This window comes from Apodemus sylvaticus, chromosome 7 (genome assembly GCF_947179515.1).
Source record: "Apodemus sylvaticus chromosome 7, mApoSyl1.1, whole genome shotgun sequence".
Taxonomy (NCBI): domain Eukaryota; kingdom Metazoa; phylum Chordata; class Mammalia; order Rodentia; family Muridae; genus Apodemus; species Apodemus sylvaticus.
In genome coordinates, this window is record NC_067478.1 from 112,619,067 (window position 1) to 112,644,429 (window position 25,363).

The 25,363-nt window shown below is 39.1% G+C and overlaps 2 protein-coding genes across 25 annotated transcripts in view; both read right to left on the bottom strand.

Moving 5' to 3' along the window:
- Positions 1 to 25,363, bottom strand: part of LOC127689377 (uncharacterized) — a 175,510-nt gene that overhangs the window by 93,140 nt on the left and 57,007 nt on the right. The gene's annotated exons all lie outside the window — the stretch shown is intronic.
- LOC127689375 (nucleolar and coiled-body phosphoprotein 1-like) overlaps positions 1 to 25,363 on the bottom strand; it is a 568,994-nt gene that overhangs the window by 62,850 nt on the left and 480,781 nt on the right. For 12 of the 24 annotated variants that reach the window (XM_052188987.1, XM_052188989.1, XM_052188990.1 and 9 more), the window contains 3 exons: positions 15,906 to 16,032; positions 15,595 to 15,687; positions 9,240 to 9,313 (listed from right to left, as the gene is read on the bottom strand). The exons of 8 other annotated variants lie outside the window; for them this stretch is intronic. The gene's annotated coding sequence lies outside the window, so the exon portion shown is untranslated. The remainder of the gene's footprint in view (positions 1 to 9,239; positions 9,314 to 15,594; positions 15,688 to 15,905; positions 16,033 to 25,363) is intronic. 4 more of the 24 variants (XM_052188993.1, XM_052188991.1, XM_052188994.1 and 1 more) reach the window with 2 other exon arrangements.

Here is a 25,363-nt window from a genome sequence, read left to right on the forward strand (position 1 = left end):
CACATTCAGTTTTCTGAGCAACCGCTAGACTGATTTCCAGAGTGGTTGTACCATCTTGCAATTCCACCAGCAGTGGAGGAGTGTTCCTCTTTCTCCACATCCTTGCCAACACCTGCTGTCTCCTGAGTTTTAACCTCAGCCATTCTGACTGGTGTGAGGTGAAATCTCAGGGTTGTTTTGATTTGCATTTCCCTAATGACTAAAGATGTTGAACATTTCTTAAGGTACTTCTCAGTCATACAAATTTATTCAGGTGAAAATTCTTTGTTTAGATCTGCACCCCATTTTGTAATAGGGTTATTTGGTTCCCTGGGGTCTAACTTCTTGAGTTCCTTGAGTTATGGGACTCTTTAGATGATCTAGTTGATCCTGATTTAATTTTGGTGTTTGATATCTGTCCAGGAAACTATCCATTTCCTACAGATTCTCCAGTTGTCTTGAGTATAGATTTTTGTAGTAGTATCTAATGATTTTTTTTTAATTTCCTCCATTTCTGTTGTTATAGCTCCCTTTTCATTTCTAATTTTGTTAATCTGGATACTGTCTCTGTGCCCCTTGGTTAGTCTGGCTAAGGGTTTATCTATCTTGTTGATTTTTTTAAAGAACCAGCTCCTGGTTTTGTTGATTCTTAGTATGGTTCTCTTTGTTTCTACTTGATTGATTTCAGCCCTGAGTTTGATGATTTCCTGTCTTCTACTCCTCCTGGGTGAACTAGCTTCTTTTTGTTGCAGGGCTTTCAAGTGTGTCACTAAGCTGCTAGTATATGCTCTCTCCATTTTCTTTTTAAAGGCACTCAGGGCTATGAGTTTTCCTCTTAGCACTGCTTTCATTGTGTCCCATAGATTTGGGTATGTTGTGTCTTCATTTTCATTAAATTCTAAAAAGTCTTTGATTTCTGTCTGTATTTCTTCCCTGACCAAGGTATCATTGAGTAGACTATTGTTCAGTTTCCATGTGTATGTATGCTTTCTATTGATTTTGTTGCTATTGAAGACCACTTTTACTCCATAGTGATCTGATAGGAGGCATGGGATTAGTTCGATCTTCTTATATTTGTTGAGGTCTGTCTTGAGAACAATTATATGATCGATTTAGGAAAGGTCCCATGAGGTGCTGAGAAAAAGGTATATTCTTTTGCTTTAGGATGAAATGTTCTATCCATATATATATATATATATATATATATATATATATATATATATATATATATATATATATACATACACTAACTCTAATTGGTCCAAAGCTTCAATTAGTTTCACTGTGTTTCTGTTTAGTTTCTCTTTTCCTAATAGGTCCATTGAGGAGAGTGGAGTGTTGAAGTCACCCACAATTATTGTGTTAAGTACAATGTGTGCTTTGAGCTTTAGTAAAGTTTCTTTTATGAATGAGGGTACTTTTGCATTTGGAGCATAGATGTTCAGGATTGAGAGTTCTTCTTGGTGTATTTTTCCTTTGACTAGCAAGAAGTGTCCCTCAGTGTCTCTTTTGATGACTTTAGGTTGAAAGTCAATTTTATCTGCAATTAGAGTGGCTACTCCGGCTTATTTCCTGAGACCATTTGCTTGTAAAATTGTCTTCCAGACTTTTACTCTTAGTGTTTGTCTTTGACTCTAAGATGTGTTTCCTGTATGCAGCAAAATGTAGGGTCCTGTTTATGTATCCAATCTGTTAGTCTATGTCTTTTTATTGGGGAACTAAGTCCATTGATGTTAAGTGATATTAAGGAATAGTGATTATTACTTCCTGTCATTTTTGATGTTGTTTTTTATATTTGATTGTTTATCTTCTTTTGGATTTGATGAAAGAAGGTTACTATCTTGCTTTTTCCAGGGTGAAGTTTCCCTCCTTGTATTGGTGTTTTCCTCCTATTATCCTTTGTAAGGCTGGGTTTGTAGAAAGATATTGTGTAAATTTTGTTTTGTCATGGAATATCTTGGTTTCTCCATCTATGGTGATTGAGAGTTTTGCTGGGTATAGTAGTCTTGGCTGGCATTTGGGTTCTCTTAGAGACTGCATGAGATCTGCCCAGGATCTTCTAGCTTTCATAGTCTCTGGTGAGAAGTCTGGTGTGATTCTGATAGGTCTTCCTTTATATGTTACTTGGCCTTTTTCTCTTACTGCCTTTAATATTCTTTGTTTAGTATATTTTGGGTTTTGATTATTATGTGATGGGAGGTATCTCTGTTTTGGTCCAGTCTGTTTGGAGTTCTGTAGGCTTCTTGTATATTCATGGGCATCTCTCTTTTTAGGTTAGGGAAGTTTTCTTCCATAATTTTATTAGATATTTTCTGGCCCTGTAAGTTGTAACTCTTCAGTTTCATCTATGCCTATGATCCTTAGGTTTGGCCTTCTCATTGTGTCCTGGATTTCCTGGATGTTTTGGATTACAAGATTTTTGCATTTTGCATATTCTTTGACTGTTGAGTCCATGGTTTCTATAGTACCTTTGGCATCTGAGATTCTTTCTTCTATCTCTTGTATTCTGTTGCTGATATTTGCATCTATGATCCCTGATTTCTTTCCAAGGTTTTCTATCTCCAAATTTGTCTCCCTTTGTGATTTCTTAGATTTACTTCTGTTTTTAGATCCTGGATGGTTTTGCTCAGCTCCTTCACTTGCTTGTTTGTGTTTTCCTGTACTTCTTTAAAGGATTTTTGTGTTTCCTCTTTCATGATCTCAGCCTGTTGACCAAACTTCTCCTGTATTTCTTTAAATGCTTCTGCCTCTTAGACCTGGCTTTAGAGTCAGAAATAGAAGGACTACTGGGATAATAGATGTTGGTTAGCTGGAGCTAAGAACTTAGTGGTGATTAAGAAAAGACCAGAATCACTGAGGTGAAATCTTCTGGGCAGTGTTTTCTAACAGCAGATAGAGATAGCCAAGACTGTACCTGGTGCTGCAGCTGGACTTGGTAGTGTGTAATAACCCAGGTGCTACAGAATTTGAAGGAACTGTGAAGTTATGAAGGAATTATGAAGAGCAGCTGAGGCTTGGTACTGTTAGAGGCCCGAAAAAGCCATTGGTGAAGGTACAGGCTGAGTAGCAATTGATTAGCCCATGATTGAAGGGATTATGCAAAGAAGTTGAGGCTGGGCACCATGAAGGGAGCCTATGGGAGGCTATTGGTGAAGCCTAATTGTGTTGGAAGACCCATGATATGGGAGATGCCAGTACCAAGGGATGACCTCACCAAGAACAGCAGCAGCAATGGAGTGTAGTGACGTCAACCAGAGCCTAGAGTGCTACAGAGGGCAGGGATGGAGATGGGACCCAAGCCCATGAGGGCCCCGAAGATCATGTGTAGATCTCAGACATTGGAACAAGAAGCTGTGAAGGTTGCCTTGGATACACTAAGAAGTATCTGAGATGTCAGAACCTTGAGGTACCTACCAAGGAAAGCTGTTAACACAGAGTAGAAGCAGCACAAGAGAATGAAGTTTGTTGCAGCTGAATGCTAGATCTGCCAAGAGCAGTCATCAAGAATGAAAGGAATTGGAGATGTGAAGAGTACTTTGACATCAGACATGGAGACGTGAAGTTTGGAGGGTGCACAGCTGGTTTTGTCTTGCTTTAGTCCCGTATTTTTATCTTTATGCAGGATTATATTTAAGAGACTGCACAAATCTCAGAAGAGACTTTGAACTTTTTAACATTTTCACGACTGTTAAAGACTGGAAACTTTTGAAGTTGGATTAAATGTATTTTGCATTATACTATGACTTGTATGGGCCCTATAGACTCATGTGTTTGAACAAGCCTATGTGATGGGTTGAATATGCCTAACCCAGGGGGGAGCACTATTGGTAACTGCTGTCTTGTTGGAATAGATGTGGCCTTGTTGGAGGAAGTGTGTCCCTGTAGGGATGGGCTTTAAGACCCTCCTCCTAGCCTTGTGGGAGGCAGTCTGCTCTTGGATTCCTTTGGACAAAGATGTAGCGCCCTCAGCTCCTCCAGAGACATGCCTACTTGGATGCTACTCTGCTTGACAATGTACTGAACCTTTAACCTGTAATCCATCCCCAATTATATGTTGCACATATAAAATGTCTTTTTTTCTTTTTTTTTAAATTCGATATATTTTTATTTACATTTCAAATGATTTCCCCTTTTCTGGTTTCCCACTCCCTGAAAGTCCCATAAGCTCCCTTCCCTCCCCCTGTTTCCCCATCCACCCCTTCCCACTTCCCTGTTCTGGTATTGCCCAATACTGCTACACTGAGTCTTTCCATAAACAGGGGCCCCTCCTCCATTCTTCTTGGACATCATTTGATGTGGAGATTATGTTTTGGATATTCCAATTTTCTAGGCTAATATCCTCTTATTAGTGAGTGCATACCATGAGTGATCTTTTGAGACTGGGTTACCTCACTTAGTATGATGTTCTCTAGCTCCATCCATTTGTCTAAGAATTTCATGAATTCATTGTTTCTAATGGCTGAATAGTACTTCATTGTGTATATGTACCACAATTTTGTATCCATTCCTCCATTGAGGGATACCTGGGTTCTTTCCAGCTTCCGACTATTATAAATAGGGATGCTATGAACATAGTGGAGCACGTATCCTTATTACATGCTGGGGAATCCTCTGGGTATATGCCCAGGAGTGGTATAGCAGGATCCTCTGGAAGTGATGTGCCCAGTTTTCTGAGGAACCACCAGACTGATTTCCAGAGTGGTTGTACCAATTTGCATTCCCACGTGCAGGGGAGGAGTGTTCCTCTTTCTCCACATCCTAGCCAACACTTGATGTCTCCTGAGTTTTTAATCTTAGCCATTCTGACCGGTGTAAGGTGAAATCTCAGGGTTGTTTTGATTTACATTTCCCTAATGATTAATGATGTTGAGCATTTTTTTTTAAGATGCTTCTCAGCCATCCAAAGTTCTTCGGGTGAAAATTCTTTGTTTAGCACTCTACCCCATTTTAATAGGGTTATTTGCTTTTCTGGGGTCTAACTTCTTGAGTTCTTTGTATATATTGGATATTAGCCCTCTGTTGGATGTAGGGTTGGCGAAGATCTTTTCCCAATTTGTTGGTTGCTGATTTGTCCTTTTGATGGTATCCTTTGCCTTACAGAAACTTTGTAATTTTATGAGGTCCCATTTGTCAATTCTTGATCTTAGGGCATAAGCTATTGGTGTTCTGTTCAGGAACTTTCCCCCTGTACCGATGTCCTCAAGGGTCTTCCCCAGTTTCTTTTCTATTAGCTTCAGAGTGTCTGGCTTTATGTGGAGGTCCTTGATCCATTTGGAGTTGAGCATAGTACAAGGAAATAAAGAGGGACCAATTCGCATTCTTCTGCATGCTGACCTCCAGTTGAACCAGCACCATTAGTTGAAAAGGCTCTCTTTTTTCCACTGGATGTTTTCAGCCCCTTTGTGGAGGATCAAGTGGCCATAGGTATGTGGGTTCATTTCTGGATCTTCAATCCTATTCCACTGATCCACCTACCTGTCACTGTACGAATTCCATGCAGTTTTTAACACTATTGCTTGGGAGTAGTACTTGAGGTCAGGGATACTGATTCCCCCAGAATTTCTTTTGTTGTTGAGAATAGTTTTAGCTATCCTGGGTTTTTTTGTTATTCCAGATGAATTTGAGAATTGCTTTGTCTTAATCATAGTATCTCTTCACAGCAATGAAAACCCTAACTAAGACACTAAGCATATGGTTTATTTTGCTTTCTTTGTTTTGTTTTTAATTTTTATAATTTTTTTTACTATATGGTCTCACCTTGTAGCCTTGACTGGGCTGGAACTCACCTAGTATATAGATGTGGCAGGCCTCAAACTCATAAAAATAAGCCTTCCTCTGTCTCTTTTGTGCTGGGATTATAGCTATGTGCCTTCACACCAAGCTTAATTATATCTTTTTGAAGGACACAATGTGTGACAACTACTACATCAATTCTGGTCTTATTAATCAAGTATATGAGTAATGTCCCTATGATAAAACCATCATTAGTTATGTTTTCTATTACTAACACCAAAAAAAAAAAAAAAAAAAAAAAAAAACCCAAGTGGAGCTGGAGTCCCAAAAGTGAGCACTCTTAAAGCTAGGTCCAGTGCACCACAGGAATTAGTGTTAGGCTTAGAAGAAAGTCCAGTCTTGTGGTTTTCAAAACCAGGGAGATGAGGGAACAAAAGATTAATATGTGACTGAAGACCAGAAAGCCCTATTTAAGATTGGTCTTAAAGCAAGATCCTCTTTTTGTCTCAGTAGGTCACACCACATCCATATATGGGCACTACACTGAATGCACTCACTGGATTTGAATACATAAATAATTTAGGAAGGATGACAAGAATTTGGGAGAGAGGCTGGAGGGGAGATGATGTTGGGGTGGGCCTTCTAAGAAATGAGCAAGGAAAAGGGGAGGGAAAGAGGAACCTTGAAGAGATAGAGATTCCACAAGACCAACAGTATCAACTAAGTTGGACCCTTAGGGGTTCCCAGAGACTGAACCACAAACTTAAGAACATACATGGGCTCTACCAAGCCCCCACACCACCCCCTGCCCACATATATTGTAGATGTTCAGCTTGGTCTTAATGTGGGTCCCCAAACATCTAGAGCAGGGGCTGTCCCTGAATCTGTTACCAAACTGAGTATCCTGTTCACCTAACTGGGCTGCCTTGTCTGGCTTCAATGGAAGAGGATATACCTAGACCTGAAGTGACTTGATGTGCCAGGGAAGGGAATAGCCAAGGGAAGGCCTCCACCTCTCAGAGGATAAGCTGAAGGAGGTTGGAAGGAGGGTATGTGCGAGGGAGACCGGAAGGGGGGTGAAGTGAATTGGATGTAAAGTGAAGAAACTATTTTTAAAAGAAAAGAAAGAAAACAAGTCTTCCGTAAACAAAGTTAGGTACATGCCCACCGAGAGTACATATATGTACCATTCTGAAGACTTCTTCAGGATTTGAGAACCTCAGTAGGAATGTCAGGCTTGCAGATCTCAGAACTGTAACATGAAGTGCTTGCTATTTCCTTCCTGGCAAGTGTTTCTGGCTCTAGTGCTTTCAACGGTTCTAACAAAATATAGTTTATTAGTTTGTTTCTTCCCCTTGAGACAATTCTTAAAATTGCATTCTCTGAAAATCAAGCATTTTTTTAACTACATTCCAAACACTGGCCCTCCTCCTAGTCCCCTACACAAAGTCTCACTCCATGCCATCCTCCTCCCCCTTCTTCTCCAAATGGAGAATGAGCTGCATTTCTGCTACTTAAATGCTGAGGGTCTCTGTCTAGCCTGTGTAAGTCCTTTACTTGGTGGCTCAGTTTCTAAGAGCTCCTCAGTGGTCCAGGTTAGATGACTCTTGGTTTTCGTGTGGAGTTCCTATCCCAGTCAGGGGCTTCCATCATCCACTTCCCCCAACTCTTCAGTAAGAGTCCCCAAGCTCTGTCCAATGTTTGGCTCCGTGTCCCTGCATCCCTTTCAGTCAGCTACTGGCTGGATCCTCTCAGAGGACAGTTATTGAAGGCTCCTGTCTGCATGCATTACAGAGTTTAATTGGTAGTGTTTGCTCATGGGATGTGCCTTAAGTTGGGCTGGTTAGTGGTAGACACTGTCCTCAATTTCTGCTCCATCTTTGTCCCTCTATCTTTTTGTAAACAAGACAAATTTTGGGTTAAAAGCATGTAGGTGGATTGGTGTCCTTATCCGTCTACTGGAGGTCTTATTTAGCTACAGGAGACAGCCTCTTCAGGCTCTCTCCTATATATTCCCAATGCTATGAATCTCAACTAAGGTTACCCACATTGAATCCTGGGAGCCTCCCCCATCCCAGGTCTCTGGCATGTCCTAGAGATGCCTTCCACCCCCATCCCAGCCAGCTGCAGATTTCTATTCATGTTCCTGGATCTCTCTCTTTCTCTTGAATCTCCCATACCTGATCATGAACCCCTCCCTTTTTTCTCCTCATCCCCTCTCTTAGCCAGTTCCCCTGTCCTTCTGCCTCCTATGACTATTTTATCTTCCCCTTCTAAATGAAATTCAAGCAGCCTTGCTTGGGCCTTACTTCTCATTTTGCTTCTTTGTGTCTATGGAGTATATCATGTGTTTATTGTGAAAATTCCTTTCAAAAGTTTCATAGGCTAAGTAAAACTTGGCCAATTGTGTGGTAAAATTTGAAGGTGACGGAATCCCTACTACATCATGGTGAGGAAACCAAGATTGTAACCAGATCAAAAGAAAATGCCACAAAAGAGAGTACTGCTCATCTTGTGGTTACTCCCAAAATTTTGTATTTTTTAATTGATTTATTTATTTTATGTAAGTACACTATAGCTGTCTTCAGACACACCAGGAGAGGGCATCCAATCTCATTACAGATCACTGTGAGCTACCATGTGGTTGCTGTGGAACTCAGGACCTCTGGAAGAGCAGTCAGTGCTCTTAACCACTAAGGCATCTCTCCAGCCCTTGTATTATTTTTAATGCCGCACAGAGCACATTTTTGTGTTTCTGAACTTACCTTGGTTCCCTACTGACCCTCTAATGTGTTGTATAACAGCCAAGTAGGCCCACAGAAGAAGCTAAAATGAAGAAACTACCTGATCTTGGATTTTCAACCTAAAAAAGAAAATGCTATCACAGATCCTCACAGACTACTATCACTCCATGGGTTAATATCTAATAAATACTCAAATATTTGTTGTTAAAGTTATATGTAACATTGCCTGTATCCACATGGATAATGCATGAATTGGTATGTTTCTATGTATTAAAATTTTATATAAAACTGGAAATACTATTAAAAAACATTTGACATCTACTTTTTTTCAATGAGATACATTCACATGATGAAAAGCATTCCCCAAAATGATTCCTTGTGTTGTTCCCACATTTGATTTTTCTACAATTAACCTTGGAATCAAGGCAAGCTTCTCTTCTGTATGAATATGCTGAAAGGGGGCTACTCATTCATCTCTGAAAGATTCTCTGTATTCATAAAATGAATTACCAATAATGAGCTCTTGGTATTATAATGAAAACAGATCACAGTTGGGAAAACTAATCATTGCAGATTTATTTCTCACTTATGCACCAGATACATGGCACAGAGATAAAGGTTAAAGACCTGTTTTCATCAAACAATTCTTAATTTGCAGTAACTTTCTCCTACCAACGTTTACAAAGATGTCCTTACGGTCATGAGGATTTCACTCTGACATGACAAAGAAACTGAAAACCGCTACCTACTATTTTTCAGGCTGCTGAGTCTATTACTACTCACCACTTGTGTTCAGAGTCTCCCAGCAGAGTGCATTTAATTTCTGATGGCCGCAAGCAAAAGCTGAAAGTTGCAACCTATTTCCAGAGATAAGAAAATAGTCTCTCAGCACATGTAATTACTCTGCTACCCAGTATTATTTCTTTGTACACATTTTGTGATGTATGCCAATGATCGGTTTCTTTTGTTGTTGTTTTTTTAAGTTTTTAACTTATACACTTTACATCCATCCCACTCACCACCCCCTTCCAGGTCACCTCCTCCCACAATCCTTCCCCCATCACTTCATCCTGTTCTCCTATGAGTGGGTGGGAGACCCCTGGGTTTACCTCCCCAAACTCTGGCACTTCAAGCCTCTGCACAGCTAGGCACTTCCTCTCCCACTGAGGCCAGACAAGGCATCCCAGGTAGAACAACATATCCAGAGTACAGGCAACAGCTTTTGTGATAGCCTATGCTCTAGGTGTTTGGGACCCACATGAAGACCAAGCTACTCATCTGCTGCATATGAGCGGGGAGGCCTAGGCCCAGCCTGTGTATGTTCTTTGGTTGATGGTTCAGACTCTGAGGACCCCAAGGGTCCAGGTTAGTTGCCTCTGTTGGTCTTCATGTGGAGTTCCTATCCCTTTTGGCCCCCATAAACATTCCTCCTATTTTTCCATAAGCATCCTCAAGCTCCATCCACTCTTGGACTGTGGGTGTCTATTTCTGTCTGAGTCAGTTGCTCAGTGGAGCCTCTCAGAGGACGACTTGCTCCTGTCTGCAAGCATAAGAGTAACATCAATAGTGTTAGGAATTGGTGCTTGCCACATAGCACAGCACCTGGACCACCTCTCCATACTAATGAGGCATCTCAATAACCTTAGCCTTCAGCCAATGACCTTCCCTTCCTGGATATTCCCACACCCTTCCCCAATATTACATAATCCCTCATTCACCCAGAATAAAGCCTCTGTGTTCACATCCACCCCCAATAAAGCAATAAAAACAAGCTAAGATCATCTCAGAGAGCTTCTTCATTAATGATCACCTCAGGGAAGGTCTTCACCTAAAAGAAGCCATAACACTAAAACTCTTGAAGAAGACCTCTCTCTTCTTCCACTCCTCTGTCACTAGCTCCAAACCAGACTAAGTTCCTTCCTCTCTTGTAAGTGCTAAAGGGTTTCTCACACTGGATACATACACGGTCTTTTTTTCTAGTTATATGTTCTCTGATGTACTATAAGTTCTAATTCACTGGTAAAGGTTTTCTTACTTTCAAGGCATTTATAAGATTTTCTCACTGAGTTTGTTGCTTGGTGTTTAGTGAGTATACACTTCTTACTAAACGTTGTCTTCCCTATCTCAGCCATGAAATCTGACTGAACAGAAACTTGCTCACACACATTCTGCTTACAAGAAGTCAGTCCCATTTGAAGTCTCTTAGATGGAGTAACTTTTTTCAATAGTTTTCCTTCCTTTGTATCTTTCCCTTCTCTGATATATTCAAAATCCTGCTGTCAAGTTGGAATCTTGGAATGCTGACCCAACTGCTAAGGACATCCAATGGGTTTCCCTGCTACAAAACAGCCATTATATTGCTCTCCAGCACACAATCAATGAGGATCCAAAGAGAGATGTGTATTCATATATCTATTCAATTTCTCACACTTCACTCCAGAACAGTTTCTATTACATACAACAAAACTTGAAATATTCATGGAGTATAAATAAAATGTGTTTTCTAATCCCTCTGTTCCATCAGTTGCTTTATTGTGGCCATTGGAGGTAACTTGCTACAAATGTCTCTCTTGATTCTTCTGGTTAGTCTCAATTATGGTATCCACACTGCATAAGACTAAAAATACAAACAAACAAACAAAGAAACAAATGAACTTTCCATGAAGTATTTTAAGAGTTTCTAATGGGACTCTCATGTTTATGAAAAAAAACAATTTCTTGCCTACTAGAAATTAATAACACATACTGTTATTAAAATCATAGTAAGTATTAGCTTATAAACTTCAGTTTACTCCTTTAATTTAACATACTGAAATACATTGATAAGTTTAGTAAAGTATTGCTTCATTTTATTTTTGTGAAGAAGTATTTTGTTAAAATATCTACCAATTGGTAGGTATAGTTTTCCACTCAGAGAATGGTTGCATTTTTTTACAAGGTTCGAGTCAAATGTATACTTTAACATATATGATAGTGATGAGCTTTTCTTTATGCCATTCTTTTATTCTGGTCTAAAAGGCAATCATTTCTAGGACATCCTCTTTTCAGATTATGAGCAAACTCTGATAGGCTACTTCCTAGCCTGAAGCTTCCATTATGGCCACTAATTTGCATCTTGTATGCTTAGAGTTATTACAAATACAGTCTGTTATTACAACAGACTGGGAGTATTTCAAACCTGAAATTTCTTCCTTTCTACTTCCACCCAAAACATTCCAGTTTGAGGGCTCAATTGAACAACATGTCCTGTTCTTTTCAGAACCAAAATAAATACAAGTAAACTCCTGTTTACCACTCTGGAAAAACATGTATGCTGTACATCTCTAAAATATGTGGCTACTTGTGATAATGATAAGCCCTAACATTTGCCTCCAAAGTGGTGATACATGTACCAGCTTCTAGTAATTCATCAATTCTCAAGGATGTTGGCACATTTCAGAGACTTGACTTCTCTTAGTTTTATAAAAAGTAGCTTCTACAATTCCTCATTATCTTTGTTGCTTTAGAATGAGAGAAGAAAAATTAAACAAGTGCTACATTTAAATTATAACCCTCATCCAAGAAGAAGAAGAAGAAGAAGAAGAAGAAGAAGAAGAAGAAGAAGAAGAAGAAGAAGAAGAAGCAGCAGCTTGAGTTCTTCAACTTGAAAACTTGTCTCTTGGGGCTGGAGAGATGGCTCACTAGTTAAGAGCACTGACTGCTTTTCTGAAAGTCCTGAGTGCAAATCCCAGAAACCACATGGTGGCTCACAACCACCTATAATCAGATACAATGCCCTCTTCTAGGCTGTCTGAAGTGTACTTACATATAATAAATAAAAAAAAATTGTTAAGATCTGTGTTGTGCCGTCTTATGATCGATTTTGGAGAAGGTACCATGAGGTGCTGAGAAAAGGGTATATTCTTTTGCTTTAGGATGAAATGTTCTCTATATATCTGTGAAATCTAATTGGTCCAAAGCTTCAATTAGTTTCACTGTGTCCCTGTTTAGTTTCTGCTTTCCTGATCGATCCATTGAGGAGAGTGGAGTGTTGAAGTCACCCACAATTACTGTGTTAGGTGCAATGTGTGCTTTGAGCTTTAGTAAAGATTATTTTATAAATGAGGGTGCCCTTGCATTTGGAACATAGGTGTTCAGGGTTGAGAGTTCTTCTTGATTCAGCATTGTAGGGGAGTACCAGGACAGAGAAAAGGAGAGAGGTGATTGGAGAATAGGTGAAGATAAGAGGGCTTATGGGACATATGGGGAGTGGGGAACAAGGAAAGGGGAAAGCATTTGGAATGTAAACAGAGAATTTAGGGGGAAAAAGCCCAGCACTTGGGAGGCAGAGGCAGGTGAATTTCTGGCTTTCAGGCCAGCCTGGAAACCCTGCCTCAAAAAACCAAAAAAGAAACAAAGAAAAGAAAAGAAAAGAAAGAAAAAAGAAAAAAGGAAAGAAAGACCCATCTCACTTCTCCTTGTAACAAAAAAGCTCTTGATTTCTTTCTCAATTAAAAACACCCCTTCCTATGGGTTCTCCCTATGACTTCTTACACCATAGCTCACAGCCTAACTTCTAAATCTGTTTCTGTATTATCTCATCAACTTTGTAATTGAAATACTCTCTCAAAGGATAAGCAGGCTGAGAAAGAAATTAGGGAAATGACCCCCTTCACAATAGCCACAAACAGTATAAAGTATCTTGGGGTGACTCTTACCAAACATGTGAAAGATCTGTATGACAAGAACTTCAAGACTCTGAAGAAGGAAATGGAAGAAGACCTCAAAAAATGGGAAAACCTCCCATGCTCATGGATCGGTAGAATCAATATAGTTAAAATGGCCATTTTGTCTAAAGCACTATACAGATTCAATGCAATACCCATCAAAATCCCAACTCAATTCTTCACAGAGTTAGAAAGAGCAATTATCAAATTCATCTGGAACAACAAAAAACCCAGGATAGCTAAAACTATTCTCAGCAACAAAAGGAAATCTGGGGGAATCAGTATCCCTGACCTCAAGCAATACTACAGAGCAATAGTGTTAAAAACTGCATGGTATTGGTACAGTGACAGGCAGGAGGATCAATGGAACAGGATTGAAGATCCAGAAATGAACCCACACACCTATGGCCACTTGATCCTCGACAAAGAGGCTGAAAACATCCAATGGAAAAAAGATAGCCTTTTCAACAAATGGTGCTGGTTCAACTGGAGGTCAGCATGCAGAAGAATGCAAATTGATCCATCCTTGTCTCCTTGTACTAAGCTCAAATCCAAATGGATCAAGGACCTCCACATAAAGCCAGACACTCTGAAGCTAATAGAAAAGAAACTGGGGAAGACTCTTGAGGACATCGGTACAGGGAGAAAGTTTCTGAACAGAACACCAATAGCGTATGCTCTAAGAGCAAGAATTGACAAATGGGACCTCATAAAATTACAAAGTTTCTGTAAGGCAAAGGACACCATCAAGAGGACAAATTGGCAACCAACAAATTGGGAAAAGATCTTCACCAATCCTACATCAGATAGAGGGCTAATATCCAATATATATAAAGAACTCAAGAAGTTAGACTCCAGAAAACCAAACAACCCTATTAAAAAATGGGGTACAGAGTTAAACAAAGAATTCTCACCTGAAGAACTTCAGATGGCGGAGAAGCATCTTAAAAAATGCTCAACTTCATTAGTCATTAGGGAAATGCAAATCAAAACAACCCTAAGATTTCATCTTACACCAGTCAGAATGGCTAAGATTAAAAATTCAGGAGACAGCAGGTGTTGGAGAGGGTGTGGAGAAAGAGGAACACTCCTCCACTGCTGGTGGGGTTGCAAATTGGTACAACCACTCTGGAAAGCAGTCTGGCGGTTCCTCCGAAAACTGGGCACCTCACTTCCAGAAGATCCTGCTATACCACTCCTGGGCATATACCCAGAAGACTCCCCACCATGTAATAAGGATACATGTTCTACTATGTTCATAGCAGCCCTATTTATAATTGCCAGATGCTGGAAAGAACCCAGGTATCCCTCAACAGAGGAGTGGAAGCAAAAAATGTGGTATATCTACACAATGGAGTACTATTCAGCCATTAGAAACAATGAATTCATGAAATTCTTAGGCAAATGGATGGAGCTAGAGAATATCATACTAAGTGAGGTAACCCAGACTCAAAAGGTGAATCATGGTATGCACTCACTAATAAGTGGATATTAACCTAGAAAACTAGAATACCCAAAACATAATCCACACATCAAATGAGGTACAAGAAGAAAGGAGGAGTGGCCCCTGGTTCTGGAAAGACTCAGTGAAACAGTATTCAGCAAAACCAGAACGGGGAAGTGGGAAGGGGTGGGTGGGAGGACAGGGGAAGAGAAGGGGGTTTGCGGGACTTTCGGGGAGTGGGGGGGCTAGAAAAGGGGAAATCATTTGAAATGTAAATAAATTATATCGAATAAAAAAAAAAGAAATACTCTATGACCTTAAACACCATCTGTTACTTATTATACTCTGGTTCAACATTACATATACTTGTTTGTGACTCCTCAGTATAAATAAACTTATTTGTCTTTGTTGAAATTAATTCCATGAAGTAAGGACATTACTTTTACATTTTTTTCTTTCCAAGACAGGGTTTCACTGCATAGCCCTGGCTGTCCTGAAACTCACCCTATAGACCAGGCTGGCCTTGAACTCAGAAATCTACCTGCCTCTGCCTCCCAAGTACTTGGATTAAAGCTGTGTGCCACCACCGCCTGGCTACTTTTACATTTTTATTTATATAAAATATATATAAGAACCAGCACTTGCAATCTGCGTCATTTGAATGTGCTAAAACAAAATCAAGCACATGAAATCTGTCTGAAAACAAAATCCCCATGAGCCTGGAGTGCAAGAGGCAATTGAAACTGTGAAAAAGAAGAAGTACCAGAAAAAACATCAAATTACAGAAGTCAGAGGTTAGATGGGGGGCTGGGGGAGGGTCTAAACTATTTCATCAAATTGAAATACAGGAACATATGCAAGAGAACTGTCCCTGCAGACTACATAACAAACACGTTTGAGCCCTCAGATATGGAACTGGGGGATAAACTGAAGATATGGCCAACTTTTGTTATACAAGGTCTCCCATCCACATGGACCAACAACCAACCTGGCAGAGTCTTGTTTGCAGGTTCTTCTGCTGTCCATGGCTCCTCTCCCTCTTCCAATTTGAAGATCAACTCAGGTTTAGGGATGTATTGCCCTGTTAATAGGAAATAATATAGGACTTGGAAACATTTTGCTAATCGGGTTCTTTGAAGAAAGACAAATCCAGGTTTTAAGATCTAGGCAACAAAAATACAAATGTGGACCTTTCACTAGAGAGCAGTGAATAATCATACAGGGGCTAGAACCTTAGCCCTCAACCTTACAAGTGCCCATATATTTACTGCAGGGAAGGTGCTTGCTCCTGAGACTTACCCAGTGACAGCAGGCTACTATATGTCTCCAACATCACATTCCTGTACAGCATCTTCTGAGCATTATTGAGATCTTGCCACTCTTCACAGGTGAACTTCACAGTGACATCCTCAAGAGACACCATCTCCTGTAACAGCACATTTCTCCTCAATCTATTTACTCTAGGCTTATAAAAAGGAACCTGAAGACCAGCTTCTCTTAAGGGGTAGAAGGCTCTCATGTGTATTTTACATTATAATATACCTTGTTTATGTAGTATAAAAAGTAAACAAAAAATCCTGATGCAATTAATTAATTAATGTGCAACCTGATAATATTAAAATTAAAACCTTCACTGTTGGTGTAAGAGAACCCAGACTACTCAGGTAACCAGGCCTTAATCAGATAGGACTGCATGTCAACATAATCATACCTTGCCTCGCTCTACCTCCTAGGAGTTGGAGGCAGCCTGACTAATGTCATGTTGTATGGGTTGTGCAATAATAATTACCATTCTCTTGTGTATATGAATTATCTTTAATATAAATAACATCTGTGAATTAATCCAGTGTGTGTATGATTTTACTTTATACTATTTCTCAATAATAACACAGAAAATTCAGTGTTTCTTTAAATCTGCACCTTAATAGCTCAGGACCCAGTATTCTCTATTCTGTCCAGCCATTGGGTGATAATCATTTATGGTTGGGCAGAGAATAAATGGTAAGAATTTTTTACAGAAACTTGACACAGGACATTCTTAGTATAAGCTTTTTTGTGCTGTGTCATGATTGAAACAAGATATGAGGGCAGAGAAATCTGCATTGGAATTACACAAGTGTAAACTTTACACAGTGTACAGAAACATCATGTCTACATTTCCCCCTTTGTCTAATAAAAGGCTCTTTTGTTATAATAAACAATACACAGCAGGAACAATTATGAAACAATTATAAAAATATTAGGTAAGAGTTACATTGAAAAGATCTCATCTATTTGCATTTGGAAACTCATAATGTATATTATTTCATACCTTACAATGTAATAAAGACTTAAATAGCCCAAAAAAATTATCAGCTGAGGCTGGAAAAGAGAAGAAACTATAGAATACACATCTAGATCATTATCCACAGATCACCTGCATCCTGGCTATCTTCCCTTCTACTCATTCTCCCACGGGAATTCTTACACAGAGGGAAGATTTTAATATTAGAATAGATATTTTTAGTACACAAACAGAGTAAAAAAATTAAGAACCTATACAGAAAAGGTTTCTGAATTGATTCTAAAGGGAAAATTGTAACTTTGTCAACTCTCTGAAATGGATTCACCAGAATTGTGTCACCTTTACCAATGCTGAGATTGCCTCACTATGGGCAGAAGATGAACTTTGGCAGAGGGCCCCCAGTGATTTTTAGAAGAAATTAACAACAAATACCCAAAAAGCAAGTGACTTCAATTTGTAAAAAGAACTAATTGGATTTTGCCTTGTATAATAAAAAGAATTCTAATTTCTGGAGCACTTACATTTTACACTGATGCAAATAATTCAGGAAAGACAGGATATAAGTCAGAAGATATAAGTAAGGTGGTTAAAAATCCTTAGGAATCAGGACAAAATCAGAATCATATAAAATACTTATGGAATAATAAGATTTTCAAAAATCTCATAATATAGTAACTAACTCTAAATATGCAGAAAGTGTTGTTTTCCATATAGAAACTGCTGAACTTATTCAGGGTGATTCCAAATTGATTTCTCTGTTTATTCGACAAGTGGGCTGATTCTGCCACTATGTGTTTATTAGAAATAATGGCATGTGGAGAAAGAGGAACAGTCCTCCACTGCTGGTAGGATTGCAAGCTAGAACAACCACTCTGGAAATCAGTCTGGCGGTTCCTCAGAAAACTTGGCATGACACTTCTGGAGGACCCTGTTATACTACTCCTGGCCATATACCCAGAGGATTCCCTGGCATACAATAAGGACACATGTTCCACTATGTTCATAGCAGCCTTATTTATAATAGCAGAAAGATGGAAAGAACCCAGATGCCCCTCAATGGAGGAATGAATACAGAAAATGTGGTATATTTGCACAATGGAATACTACTCAGCAATTAAAAACAATGAGTTCATGAAATTCATTAGGCAAATGGTTGGAACTGGAAAATATCATCCAAAGTGAGGTAACCCATTCACAAAAGAACACACATGGAATGCAGTCACTGAGAAGTGGATATTAGCCCAAAAGCTCTGAATACCCAAGATGCAATTCACATATCAAATCATTTTCAAGAAGAAGGAAGGAGAAGGACCTGGTCCTGGAAAGGCTTGATGCAGCAATATAGAGAATTACCAGGACAGAGAACTGGGAAGGGGTTGTTTGGGAAATGGGCAGAGGGAAGAGGGCTTATCTGAATTATGGGGAGGGGGGAACCAGGAAAGGGGAAATCATTTGGAGTACAGGTAAACAAAGAATATACAAAATAAAAAAATAAAAATAAATAAAAAAATGAAGAGGTTATGGCAATTATGGGTATACCTATACAAATTAAAACTAACAATGCTCCAGCGTATGCCACTAGTAAAATTTTTAAAAATTTACATATCAATAAATAAAACATATTACAGGTATACCAACAATTCTTCAGAACAAATAGTCATTGAAAGGTCCAACTGTACTTTAAAAGAAATGCTTAGTAAACAGACAGGACTATCAAAGAACCCAAAGATAGATTATAAAATGCTTTACTAACTTAAAATTACTTAAATGCTAATAAGCAAAAACAATGGCCACTGAAGACACTGGATTATATTAAAAAACTGAATTATATCAGCCTGTTTATTTCAAAGATATATTAACCTCAAAATAGAGAGCATGAAATGTGTTACTCTGGGAAGAAACTTTGCATATGTTCATACAGGAGAAGAAAAATTATAGATTCCATTCAACCTGATAAAAAAAATCAGATTTGATAAAGGAAGACCCCATGAAGATCTTGACTACAGATAGGAAAAAGGAAATCAAAAAATCCAAAAAGAATCAGTAACATTATTTCCTCATCCCTCTACATGGATCAGCCCGGACACTGGCAAGACATAAAAATGTCTCTAACAAGAACTTCAGCTAGACAGAGCCAATGGATCTTATTGGCGACAGAGTCTTCAAGATTCATCATTCCAACCTTTTATATGGCATGAATGAAGTTTTAAATTGCAGTTTGGTTATATGATCAAACTAGCTCATAAACAATGACAGTTGTCTTTCACCTGCTCAAACAAGAAGCAAAAATCATCTTTAACTAGTCTTTGTGTGCTGCACATTCCAAACATTATATTAATATAGAAATATATATTACCTCTAAAAGCTTTACAGTCACAGAAAAAAAAATACAACCACGAATACAGTCCTGGCAAGATTCACCCTCAAGGATGCTGAGATGCTGAGACTTGCTATTCCACTTCCCTGCCTGATCCTACCTCAACTACATACCAAAATAAATGCTATATGTAAAAATCACCTGGAAGCAATTATAAGCGAACTTCACCCCATTCCCAAGAAGTGGGGTAAAGGAATTTTCATCATTCAATAGATGTCAGATGTTTGTTGTCTTTTAAAGGGGGATGGTTACAAATAATTATGGTCTTGTACAGGGAGGAGATAAGATAGGAGGGTTAGATTCAGGGATTTATTTTTCCTTTCCTTTTCACTTTCTTTCTCAGATAAGGGAAAGGATGTTGAAAAAGGTGGGGGAAAGAAAAGTATTGTAAGAAGTTAGATATAGCCAGGCAGTTGTGCCATATGCCTTTAATCCTAGCACTTGGGATGCAGAAGCAGTCGGATTTCTGAGTTCTCGGCCAGCCTGGTCTACAGAGTGAGTTCCAAGACAGCCAGGGCTCTACAAAAAAAAACTGTCTCAAAAAAAAACAAAGAAGAAGAAGAAAAAGGAAAGAAGTAGAAGAAGAAGAAAAAGAAGAAGGAGGAGGAGGAGGAGGAGGAGGAAGAGGAGGAAGAAGAAGAAGAAGAAGAAGAAGAAGAAGAAGAAGAAGAAGAAGAAGAAGAAGAAGAAGAAGAAGAAGAAGAAGAAAAAGAAAAAGAAGAACAAAAAGAAGAACAAGAAGAACAAGAACAAGAAGAACAAGAACAAGAAGAACAAGAACAAGAAGAACAAGAACAAGAACAAGAAGAAGAACAAGAAGAACAAGAAGAACAAGAAGAAGAACAAGAACAAGAACAAGAGCAAGAACAAGAATTTAGATATATAGGTGTAGATTTTTGAATCTACTCTTAAAACAAAAAAATTTATAGTCATAATTAAGCTTATACAGGATTTTCTACATCGATACAAAAATAAGGTTATTTTTGATACATTGGCATAGGTTATTTTTATTGATATAAATTTAAGGTTACTTTGATACCCACAATGTGTATATGTTCCTGGTGTTTATTTGAGGTATTGTACTTATATAATTCTTAAAGATGCAATGTAAAGTTCTAGACCTTTTGAAAGGACTGCTATTACAAACTGTTAGGGATGATAAAAACTGCAAGTTACAAACTTTGAGGGATGGTTATGATAGTCATACTCATGGTCACATTAAATACTAATCTAGTTAATTACAATAAGATGTTCTCAAGGTTACTCAGATAGTAAATAGCTAAGAATAAACAATGTTTGACAATTCAGATATACTATAAGTGGATAGCTGTTCTTCAAAAACCTCAGAGTTACACAAAATATGGCATATAAAATTATTTCATTATTAAAAGATCTCGACTATAAGACAGGTCTGCCCCTGAAAGTCCCCCATTTGACGTCACATATGATGATGAGCATTCACAACCTCCATGTGGAGGTGACTCAATTGTGTCAAGCTACCCACTGGGCAAAGAAAATGCCCACAGTTCAACTACAGGCAAATGCTGTCCAGAAAGGACAAAGGGACACAGGAAAGCCAACTGTCAAGCTCTACCAAGACCAAGTAAGCCAAGTCCTTCATAATTCCTGCTTCACATAAGTCTGTCAGATACACTGGGCCAAAAGGCTGAAGATGGATGCTCCAAAGCTATAGAGACAATATTGGGGAATGTCCAGATATCCAGCTGTGTCTGTCATTTCTATAATTTTGGGGAAGCTATGTCCCTGCCCTTCCTGTATACTCATGTAAATTTTTATTCCTTCTCATGTCTCTGATGGGGTTGAAAAATACAGAGTCTCACAATTAAGCTTGAGTTATTTAGGATTTAAGAAGATGCTATAGATCTAAAAGGATGTTTTAGGTTGGTAATGCAAATTAGGATAAAATTTGAGTTAGGCACAAAATTTTGAATACACCAATATAAGATAGATAATAGAAATTTTTTCCTTAATTGCCAAATGCTGTGGATTGAACATTATGAATGTAAATCCTACCAGTTTCCATAATTGCCTCATAATTGTTATAATTGTATTCAGTTTATATTTTAAGGTAAAAGATCCTCTTATTGGACTAAAAGGGGGAATTGTAGAGAGAATATCTTGTGTATTGAATGGATGTATCACCTGTCAATTAAAAAGCGTATGGTCTATGGCATAGAAAGAAAATAGGAAAATACTGCACCTAGAAGGCAGAAGGAATTCTGGGTTAGAGACAGATGATAAGATTGGCTTGGGAAGATGAGAGGAAATGGGTGCATGGTAGCCATGCACAGGTAACCAGCCAGGTGGAAGAAAGTATGTTTCAAACTTGGGTTATCTAAGTTATGGACTAGTCAGAGTTGACCCTAGCCATATGGACTAGGTATTATGAGTCTGATTCTTATTTCTGGAAGCATAGGGCTGGGAAGAAGAACCCAGATAAAACTTCTACACTCTTTCCTTTAAAAAAGTGACCCTTGTCATTAAGTCATATATGCTCCTCTCTTGTACCTCACTTATGCAAAATAGGTCTCATGTTAACCACACCTGCTTCCTACAAGAATTCCCCTTCCCTCAGAAGTCTTTGAAAGAATAACCTTTGCTTAATCTGGCACAGTGCAACTATCTTTCAAAATGCTTCCTCAACCATACAAACAACCACACACCAGAGTAATAGTCCTATACATTGCAGAGAGAATCTCTCGTGTACTGTATGGAGCATCACCTGTCAATAAAAAGAAAAAAGCTGCCTGGCCAATGAGCTGAGGCAAAAATTGGTGAGAGTTCTAACAGGGAGAGGGGACTCTGAGATAGAATCTGGCAGGGAAGAGATTTGACCCAGCCTCTGAGGAGACAGACAGATAACACTGAGAAGAGGTAACCAGCCATGTAGCACTCACAGAATAAATGGGTTAAGTTTCTGGCTGGTTTTGTGTGTCAACTGACACAGGCTGGAGTTACCACAGAGAAAGGAGCTTCAGTTGGGGAAGTGCCTCCATGAGATCCAGCTGGGGGGCATTTTCTCAATAAGTGATCAAGGTGGAGGGCCCCTTGTGGGTGTTGCTATCCCTGGGCTAGTAGTCTTGGGTTTTATAAGAGAGCAGACTGAGCAAGCCAGGGGCAGCAAGCCAGTAAGGGACATCCCTCTGTGGCTTCTGCATCAGCTCCTGCTTCCTGAGCTGCTTGAGATCCAGTCGTGACTTCCTTTAGTGATGAACAGCAACGTGGAAGAGTAACCTCAATAAACCCTTTCCTCCCCAACTTGTTTCTTGGTCATGATGCTTGTGCAGGAATAGAAACCCTGAGTAAGACATTAAGTTACAAGCTAACTGGGAAATATGCCCAAGCTTATGACCGAGGCCTTGTTTATTCAAATATAATTAAGATTCAGAGTCATTATTTCTGGAACTGGACAAGAATGGAAAAGCCCATGGTTACAAATGGCATCCAATGTCAGGCACAGACTTCAAGTTTAGACAAAAGATCCACGTATTAGAAAAAGGCCCAAGTGGAAAGGCAGGAAACAAGCACTTTCCAGAGCTGGATGCAGTTTCCTAGCCAGGGAGGAGGATAAATCCTTTTAAGAGAGAGCAAGCAGAGGCCTGTCAGCAGAGGACATCAAGGGGGAAGCCAGAACCTCAGGCATGCCCCCATAAGCATCCAGAGCTAGGGCCAAATGGCTCAATGGCTAAGGTCAAAAACTCAGGAGACAGCAGGTGTTGGCGAGGATGTGGAGAAAGAGTAACACTCCTCCACTGCTGGTGGGATTGTAAGATGGTACAACCACTTTGGAAATCAGTCTGGCAGTTCCTCAGAAAACTGGGCATGACACTTCCTGAGGACCCTGCTATACCACTCCTGGGCATATACCCAGAGGATTCTTCAGCATGTAATAAGGACACATGTTCATAGCAGCCCTATTTGTAGTAGCCAGAAGCTGGAAAGAACCCAGGTGTCCCTTAAAGGAGGAATGGATACAAAAATTTGGTATATTTACACAGTGGAGTACTATTCAGCCATTAGAAACAATGAATTCATGAAATTCTTAGACAAATGAATGGAGCTGGAGAACATCATACTAAGTGAGGTAACCCAGTCTCAAAAGATCATGGTATTCACTCACCGATAAGTGGATATTAGCCTAGAAACTTGAATACCCAAGACATAATCCACATATTAAATGAGGTACAAAAAGAATGGAGGAGTGGTCCCTGGTTCTGGAAAGATTCAGTGCAACAGTACAGGGGAATTCCAGAACAGGGAAGTGGGAAGGGGTAGATGGAGGAACAGGGGGAGGGAAGAGGGCTTATGGGACTCCTGGGGAGTGGGGACACAGAAAAGGGGAAATCATTTGAAATGTAAATAAAAAATATATCAATGAAGAAAAAAAAGAAAAAAGAAAGAAAAAGCTGGGACCTGCAGTTATGAGGCTCAACTCTCAAAAAAGACAAACAGTGACTCAGTCTGAACCTGCAAAGCCAGCCTAGGAGACCAAGCCAGTGGAACGGAGCTAGCTGCCAGAGACATGTGCTGGCCTGAGAAGCCTGCAGACACAGAGAAAGCAAAAACAACATTTTCCCAGAGCTGCAGTGGACCTGAAAAGCCCTAAGCCTCTGAAGTGTAAGGCATTAAGTTTGCAAACTATAAAAGAGAAAAGTATATAAAAAAACATATATAGGTGAATGAACCTGTATTGTTATCATTATATCATTAAATTGAAAGAACTTGGCCTAGAGAGATGGCTCAGCACTCAAGACCACTGCCTGCTCTTCCCCAGGTCCTGAGTGCAATTCCCAGAATCCACACAGTAGCTCACAACCATCTATAAAAGGAACTAATGCTGTCTTCTGGCATGCAGACAGAGCACTCCTATATTTTAAATCATTAAATATTTCTTAAATTGCAGGAACTTATTGTGTAGCGAATGATTCTATATTTATATATCTAGACTAATTTCAACAGGAAATGTTATGTCTGTTGGTATTCCTTACAAATTAAAAGCATTTACTATGACATTTCATTATGTCTTTGATGCATACAAACAACTGCTCTATGTTTATTTGTAAGATATACTGATTCCAAAATCATAGTGCAATGTAATGAAGTCAAATCACAAGAAGTATGTAAACTGAGGGGATCTGGATTTCAACAGCCATCCCCTAGAAAAACTAAAAAGGTTTGTAGGATACTCAGAAGACATAAAAGAGACTAAGAGAAACAGGGGTGTTTCCAGACATTATAGAAAGGAAAAAACACACAGCATACAAAAACTGGAAAATATTTGTGAAATTCATATTCCACGGGTAGACACTCTCCACTGTGGAATAAGGTTAAACAACTTACGCATAAGATGATTTTGCTTGGATCTTTGCAGAGAAGAAAAACAAAAACAAACTGAATACAACAAAAGAATAAAAAAAGATAAGATTCAAAGAATAAATCAATGAAATTCAAATTTAAAAGTTAGTAATACAGAGTACACACACACACAGACACATACACACACACACACACACATTCTCACAACCCACATACTCTGCTCAGCAGTTAAGGGTCAGAACAATTCTGTTTCTGAGTTCTATTCCCAGGCAGAAATCAAAGGAATTGGGACATAGGCTACAAAGAAAGGAATAAGGTAGATCTTAACAACAAAATCTTTTTCTTATTAAAGATGAAACAGAATAATCATCAAAGCAAACCATCATGTTGACCATCCACCCAAAATAAAACCCAGTATATACTCATAGGTCTATAAATAAGAAACGAATATCAAAACAAGAGTTAAGGATTGACTCAATATTCAAAAATTAAATACTATGCTTTGAAATAAGCTTTGAGCTAAGACAGTATTCATGAACAACACTGACACGAGCTTGAGACAAACACTGAACAATGACTTCTGGGAGTGGGCCAGAATTCCTCCATCGTTGGTGGACACTGGGCTTAAACCTTGCCCTTAGCACATGGTTTGGTCACTGAGCAAACATGGCAAAGTTACCATCTGGGAAACTCACATACAAGGCTTCCAGAAGTCACACACAATCATCAGGAAGCCAGGCACACAGGCTGGCGCGATGG